We start from the raw sequence: 8,240 nt of genomic DNA, 5'->3' as shown, positions 1-8,240 counted from the left end.
CTGGTGCGGGCATGTCCAGTCACCCTGAGCAGTGCATCTAGTCACTACTCAGGAGGCTTCCTATTGAGCCTAATGACTCTATTTCATGGGGGCTCCAATTTAAGCCCCATGGTCGGCTCTTGCTAACTCTCTTGGACATTTGTATTCAGAATACATCCTAGTGAGCATAGCTAATACTCTCTAACTCACCTTGCTTGATTGGATCATCATCTAGTGAGATTTGAGAGCATCCAAGTGTATTGCTTTGAGTGATTGCATCTAGAGGCACTTGGTGATTGTGTTTTGTTGCGGATTTCGCTTGTTACTCTTAGTGGTTGCTACCACCTAGATGGCTTAGTGCAATAAGGATCATTGAGCAGAGGAAGGTGATTGTCTTCGGCTCTGATCATGGTGTTTGTGAGGGGTTCTTGATCTTTCCTTGGTGGAGAGCCAAAAGGTACTTTAGTGGATTGCTCATGGCTTGTAGATCCTCATCTTGTGTTGATTGTGCGGCACCCAATTGCGGGTTAGGCGTGTGATGCTTATTAGTGCATGAACCTCCAAGTGAGTGAATCACCACAACAGGGACTAGCTTGCTGGCAAGCAAGTGAACCTCAGTGAAAAATCATTGTGTCATCTTATCTCAAAGGATTTCATTGGTATTCATTGTGATTGATTGATCATCTCTTGCCACAGCGGTATAACTCACTACCTCTCTTGTGTATTTACTTTCCTAGTGTAACTAAGCTCTTTAGTGTAACTAGTTTTGAGAGCTAGCTTGTGTCTTGTTAGTGTTTAGTGAGGCTCTTTAGTTAGCCTTTGAGAGCTCACTAACTTAGAGTAGTGACTTAGCCTCTTGTGTGAATTAGAGATCATAGTTAACTAGAATTGTGGATAGGAGGCTTGTATTTTTAGTAGGCTAGCGCAACACTCGCTTCGCCGTTTAATTGTCTAACCACTTGTCCTAAGTGTTGTTGTAGAAATTTTTATAGGCTATTCACCCTCCTCTAGCCATTAGGACCTTTTTAGACATGTGCCGTCAACGAGGGACGTCGAGTTGATGACGTGTGCTATCGACAAGGGACTATGAGGGTCACCATGAGACGACAACAATTGCCAATGTCATTGAAGATGAATCCCCATCTGAAACATGTGAGAACAAATTTGTCCACAAAGGCCCCTACATGCCGTGCTAACTATTGGAAATATGAACTTCAATAATGAAGATCAATGAATTGAGCATAGGGAATCAGGTGGGTAGCACACAAGACACAATTTTATACTAGTTCAACGAAGGGGTGTCCTATGTCTAGTGGAGATTCAATCTCTTATCTTGTATGCTCATGGTTTGCATGGACGCTAAGATTGTCTAATAGGTAGTAAGGTTCGATGATATACTAATCAAAGGCTCCCCACCCCACCTTATATAGTCTGGGGGTGGGGTTATCGATAGAGTCCTAATCTATTTACATAAAGGTTTTCTAGTTCATTACAAGAAAATCTATCAAACAGAGTTGGTTTCTAAGTACATCTTGCTATGCCTTGTCCACCAAGTAGATGACATACCCCATCCAAATTGGGCCTCTCCTTCGATGGCCTCGACCCACCCCATCCTTGTTGGGCTCTTTTTCAGGTAGTGAGGTACCCTAGGTCCACAACACTGACGCAAGGAAAAGCATGAGAGTAGATGATCAATACCACAAGGACAAGCCACAAGATATATCCCTATCCCTATGGTCTGGTGACTTGCCGGTCACCTACGTCCACATCAAGGCATGCTCAATGATCGTCGCTCCTCTACAAGCTCGACAACTCATCAGGTTGGCTCTGATGTGAACACTTATTCATAAGCCAGTCCAATCACGAGATGCTTCTCAAGCCCCGATTCTATAAAGTTACTCTTTGTCAATCTTTGGTGAGGAAGCACAAGAGCCTCTCACAAACGATGTCTGGAGCTCCTCGCAATCTCAAATTGAGTCCTTCATAAAGTCACCGCTGTGGCAGAACCATCCGAAATAACACACTTACGGAGGCGCTCGTCTACCACTAGACACTAAGCACCCCGAAAACACGATACCGTGGGTGGGTTCCGTCGGGCACACCCCAAGGGAGAGCCCGAAAGATCCATATTTTTTCCCAAGGATCCAATAATAAGAACGAGTTACAATACTTAGTACATTTCATACATCCAGAGTTTCTTAGAAATTCATTATTACATTGCCAAATCCAAAGTGCGGAATATTAAATAGTGAAATGATAATAAACATCTAACGATAAAGAGCAAGGATCTGTCTGTGCCCACCAGAAGAATCCTTCACACACAGTACTCCTCAAGTTGAACCTACAACAGGGGTAAATAAACCCTGAGTACACAATGTACTCGCAAGACTTATCCGACTAGTGGAAATAATTTTTTGACTCCAAGGAATATGATAAGCTTATTGGTTTGCTAGGTTTTGTTTTGCAAAAAGCAATACTAATAGTGAATCCTTATTTATGTTATTATTAGCAGCCATGATTAATTAATTATCTAGCCATTCTATATAACCACCTGTTGGCCTAGTGTCCATTGCAACGGTCGGTCCTTAACCTACATAGATAGGAAAAAAGTGTAACCAAGCTATGCCCTGTTGGACATAGGACACAATGTCTTACACCCACCAGTACCCAAACCATATCCCTGCCCGGTCACCATTTTTCCTTTCCACCATTTTATCATGAGTGATCATAATTATCCCCTATTATGAGTAATGGCAGGTTACTCATGCTACCAAAATCCTGAGCATAGCAGCTACTCGGCCTATACTAGTAGGACTCATAGGTAGATATATTTATGCATGTAGTTTTCATAAAATGCCTGTAACATAAATGCACATCATATATATATTTAGTAATAATTTAAAAATAGGGGTTATGCACCCGGGCTTGCCTTGGGCAGGCGGTGGGTCAACAAGGTTAGCAACGAATGGCTCTGGGGCTCCCTCCTGCATGAGAATCTCCTCCTCATACTCCTCAATGACCTCCTTGTAGTCCTGTTCGTCTGCAAGCATAAACTCTACCAACACATGATCTACATGCATGAAATGATGATGCAACACTTAGTAATATGTCAACAATAACTCTTAAAATCAAAATACATCCAGCAAGCTACTAAGCTAGTCCTACCAACTAAGGTGCTCAGTTACCTACTATTACCACTAACAAGTATGAAATATGACACGTATTTTCTTAGCAACTAAATGTATTTTTACTCTTAATATCGATTTACTCTACATATGATAAAAGAAGGAGTACTAGCTATTATATTTATCAACCTACTCAAGGGCTACAAAAATTATAGTGAGTACATAATAACCTAATGAACCTACTATAAAAATTTCATGACTAAAGCTATCATCAATTTGCCACAAAAATTCCTACAAATATTAAGCTAAATAATACTAAGCTTTCTAAATTGAATTTATGAACCTATCATTATCATAGCTAACTGTAAACTAACTATACTAACAGATAGATAGCATTTTTGTGAACCTCACAAATTTTGTTTCACTATTTTTGGACATCTATAGAATTTACTGTTATTTTTTAAAGTTTAGCTCAAAACTAAACTGAATAAACATTCATAACTTCACTGGAAATTGAAAAACGCATTCCACCACGTGGCCCAAGCACGAGTGGCTCGGCCAACTCAGGCGCAACGCATGCGCTCACACGACGCATGGTGCGGCCCACGTGGGCATGGCCCAATCCGCGTGATGACGACCCACGACGGGGAAGACCCGCGCGCGCCGGTCATCTTGCGAAAACGCCCTCGTCCTACCCAGTAATCACGTGAGCGCTAAGAGCACTATTCCACCAGTCTGCTATCTTGCAGCTATGCCCCTCCCATTTTCCATCTTTACCACAGCTATACCCTCGGGCCCTCTATGCGCGCACCGGCGCTAGCACTGGGCGGTTACACTAGCCAGACCCGTCCCTCCCTGCCCCCACTAGCGAGTCGATGCCTACCTAGGCGTGAACTTGAATCACAGGGTGAAGAAAGCGCGAGCTGAGACATCGCAGTAAGACCAGACCATGGTGGTGGAGCTCCTGTAAACACAGTGATGGCATTTCGGTGAGTCACAACTATGCCTGAGTAAAAAGGGTAGCGCATGAGCTCTAGGCACTCACCACGGAATCAGATGAGGTGGCGGTTTGACCGGAGACGGCTCGAGTCGAGCTGGTCGTGTGGGCATGGACGGTACAGTGGCACACAATGGTGGCAAGGCTATGTCAGGGGTGGCTAGGTGGTGGTAGCGATTAGGGAAAGGTGCGCAGGGTGATGAGCAGGTGGAGGCGAAGTTGGAGGTGCAACGAATTGAACTCGAGGAGCTCTGGATTGGGACTTTGCTGCCGACACATGCCATGGCAGTCTTAACGACCCAGCGAGAGGAAAACTCCAAATTGGAGCATGGCACAGCATGAATCATGGTGCGATGGGGTTGGGTGGCTGGTTGACTACACCGTGAAGCTCTAGACGGAGTTAATTGGACTGAGGCAGCTCCACCAGGTTGAATTACAAGCATGGGTCAGGCGACCAAGGCGATAGAGGAATAGGGGACGATCGACAAGGCTTGGCATGATGTTGCCAGGGTGGGACATGGTTGTCAACTTGAAGCACACATGCACATGTGCTATAGGGTGATGGGGAACCAGTCAAGCATGCACAGGAACGGTTGGCCGCATTGCCATTACTCACAAGCCGACGTCGGCTCAGTCCTTTGTGCCATAGTGGACGGCACCGGCCAAGGGAGAGGCAGCAGCGCCGTGACGCATTGAGTACAGATGTGATGGCAAGGTAGGTGGGGCAGGCCCATGTGCGGCAAAGTGACGGTATGGGTGAGCGTGCATGGGCACGGTAGCAGGTGGCAGCGGCCAGCGGCAGGCCCGGCCAGCGCGGTGGCACATGTGCGGGCGTGTGTGCACGTGCGCGTGCGCATCGTGTGCGTGTGCATGAGCGCATGCTAGGGCACGGCAATGATGGTGCAGCCTACGCGGTGGTGCTTGCCAGGGCAAGCCAAGGCTACAATGCCAAGCCAAACCGAGGCGGTGACCGCAACCAGATGTTGACATCGGCCAGAACGTGTCTTGCACGCTTTTTAAAGAATCCCAAAAAATGTGTCTTAGTGATCTAGTTGCTAAACCATCTATCTCACTCTTGAGGTGGCATGTCAAGCTACCAAAACAAACTCTAAGAACATACCACTAATTAACCCGATTCTCCCACAAAAATTCTCAAACTTAGCCTCGTCAACCCGTTTTCTAACTTAAGAAACTTGACCACACCTTGATTGGTTTCTCGTCGAATGCAATTTCGAAGCTATTAAGTATGCTTGCTAGCGAATCTCGTTCTCGACCGCAAGTATTTCACTGCCACCTACGACACTTATACTACAAACTTTATTAAAGTTTTGTACATGCATTCTATAATATTTTTGTTCAATAAAAATTCATTAAAAACCCAAAGTGATATAACACGACATGAAATATACATTCGTTTCGCGTTTCCGATAAATGTTTCAAGTCACAAAAATTGATTTACACACTATAATTCATACACCATCACATAAACATGATGCACATGCAATGTTTTAGCAAAAGATTATATAGTGTAACACCGAGGGTGTTACAAATCTACCCCCCAAAAACAAAATCTTGACCCAAAATTTCATGTGCCTAGTGTGGGTAAGGAGATAGGAAATACATTTCAACATAACAACTATCTATCAGAACCAGAGAGAAGGTGGGGGTAATGCTTCAATATATAGCTCTCTTGTTCCCAGGTGGCCTCATCCTCTGAATGATTGTGCCACTACACCTTGTAGAACTTCACCACATTGTTCCTTGTCACTCTTTCCTTTTCATCTAGGATTTTGACAGGGTGCTCAATATGAGTCAACTCAGGCTGGAGTGGAAGTCCTTCGGGCAGGCCCATGTGCGGCAAAGTGACGGTATGGGTGAGCATGCATGGGCACGGCAGCAGGTGGCAGCGTCCAGCGGCAGGCCCGGCCAGCGCGATGGCACATGTGCGGGCGTGTGTGCGTGTGCGCGTGCACGTCGTGTGCGTGTGCGTGAGCGCATGCCAGGGCACAGCAACGGTGGTGCAGCCTATGCGGTGGTGCTTGCCAGGGCAAGCCAAGGCTACGGCACCAAGCCGAACTGAGGCGGTGACCGCGACCAGATGCTGACACCGGCCGGAACATGTCTTGCATGCTTTTTAAATAATCCCAAAAAATGCGTCTCAGTGATCCAGTTGCTAAACCATCTATCTCACTCTTGAGGTGGCATGTCAAGCTACCAAAACAAACTCTAAGAACATACCACTAATTAACCCAATTCTCCCACAAAAATTCTCAAACTTAGCCTCGTCAACCCATTTTCTAACTTAAGAAACTTGACCACGCCTTGATCGGTTTCTCGTCGAATGCGATTTTGAAGCTATTAAGTATGCTTGCTAGCAAATCCCGTTCTCAACCACAAGTATTTCACTACCACCTATGACACTTGTACTACAAACGTTATTAAAGTTTCATACATGCATTCTATAATATTTTTGTTCAATAAAAATTCGTTAAAAACCCAAAGTGATATAACACAACATGAAATATACATTCGTTTCGTGTTTCCGATGAATGTTTCAAGTCACAAAAATTGATTTACATACTATAATTCATACACCATCACATAAACATGATGCACATGCAATGTTTTAGCAAAAGATTATACAGTGTAACACCGATGGTGTTACAAATCTACCCCCCAAAAATAAAATCTTGACCCAAAATTTCATGTGCCTAGTGTGGGCAAAGAGATAGGAAATACATTTCAACATAACAACTATCTATCAGAACCAGAGAGAAGGTGGGGGTAATGCTTTAATATATAGCTCTCTTTTTCCCAAGTGGCCTTATCCTCTGAATGATTGTGCCACTGCACCTTGTAGAACTTCACCACATTGTTCCTTATCACTCTTTCCTTTTCATCTAGGATTTTGATAGGGTGCTCAATATGAGTCAAATCAGGCTGGAGTGGAAGTCCTTCAATGTCTATAGCTTCATCAGGGACCCGCAAGCATTTCTTCAACTGAGATACGTGGAACATATTGTGTACCATGGATAAAATATCAGGAAGCTAGAGACGATAAGCAACTAGGCTGCACTACTTCAAAATTTTATAAGGACCCATGTATTGAGGAGCTAGCTTGCCATGGACACCAAACCGATGCACCCCTCTCATAGGAGACACCTTGAGGTACACGTAATCCCCAACTATAAATTGCAAAGGCCTTCTTTGCATGTCTGCATAAGCTTTTTGTCGGCTCTGAGCTGCCTTTAAGTGACTCTGAATAATGCTCACTTGCTCTCGAGCCTCTTTGATGAAATTAGGCCCAAAGTACCCACAGTCTCCCACTTCCACCCAGTTAAGTGGTGTCCTACATTTCTTCCCATATAGAGCTTCAAATGGTGCCATATGAATGCTCTCTTGGTAGCTATTATTGTAAGAAATTCAGCTAACTTTAGGCATTCATTCCACTTCTCAGGAAAAGAAATGGCATAAGCTCTCAACATGTTCTCGAGCACCTAATTTACCCTTTTGGTTTGGCCATCAGTCTGGGGGTGATAGGCTGAACTATGGAGGAGACTAGTACCAAGACACTCCTAGAGTTGCTCCTAGAAGCGAGAGATAAAAATTGATCCTCTATTAGAGACAATAGTAAGGGGAACTCCATGTAGGGTCACAATCCGGTCCAAGTACAACTCGGCATACTGGCAGGTGGAATATTTGGAATTCACTAGGAGAAAATGAGCTAACTTGGTAAGGTGATCCACAATGACCCAAATAGAGTTATAGCCCTTGGATGTGTGGGGTAAACCCATAATGAAATCCATGGAAATATCTTCTCATTTCTAAACCAGAATGGGCAAGGGCTATAAATATCCTAGGGTACGCATATGATCTGCCTTAACTCTCCCACAAGTGTTGCACTCCATGACGTACTTGGTGATGTCCTGCTTCATGTTGGACCACCAATACAAGTGGCGTAAATCATGGTACCTCTTGTTGCTACCAGGATGGATAGATAGCTTCAAATGATGGGCTTCATGCAAAATCTTCCTTCTTAGCTCCTCATTTGATGGGACCACCAATCTATCTTTATATCTCACTACACCTTGCTCATCAATGCTGAACTAAGGACCACGCCCTTCTGCAATCAAGTTCTT

Source organism: Miscanthus floridulus, chromosome 11 (genome assembly GCF_019320115.1).
Source record: "Miscanthus floridulus cultivar M001 chromosome 11, ASM1932011v1, whole genome shotgun sequence".
Classification (NCBI taxonomy): Eukaryota; Viridiplantae; Streptophyta; class Magnoliopsida; order Poales; family Poaceae; genus Miscanthus; species Miscanthus floridulus.
The sequence above is the reverse complement of the archived record's forward strand: the minus strand, read 5'-3'. Positions refer to the sequence as shown.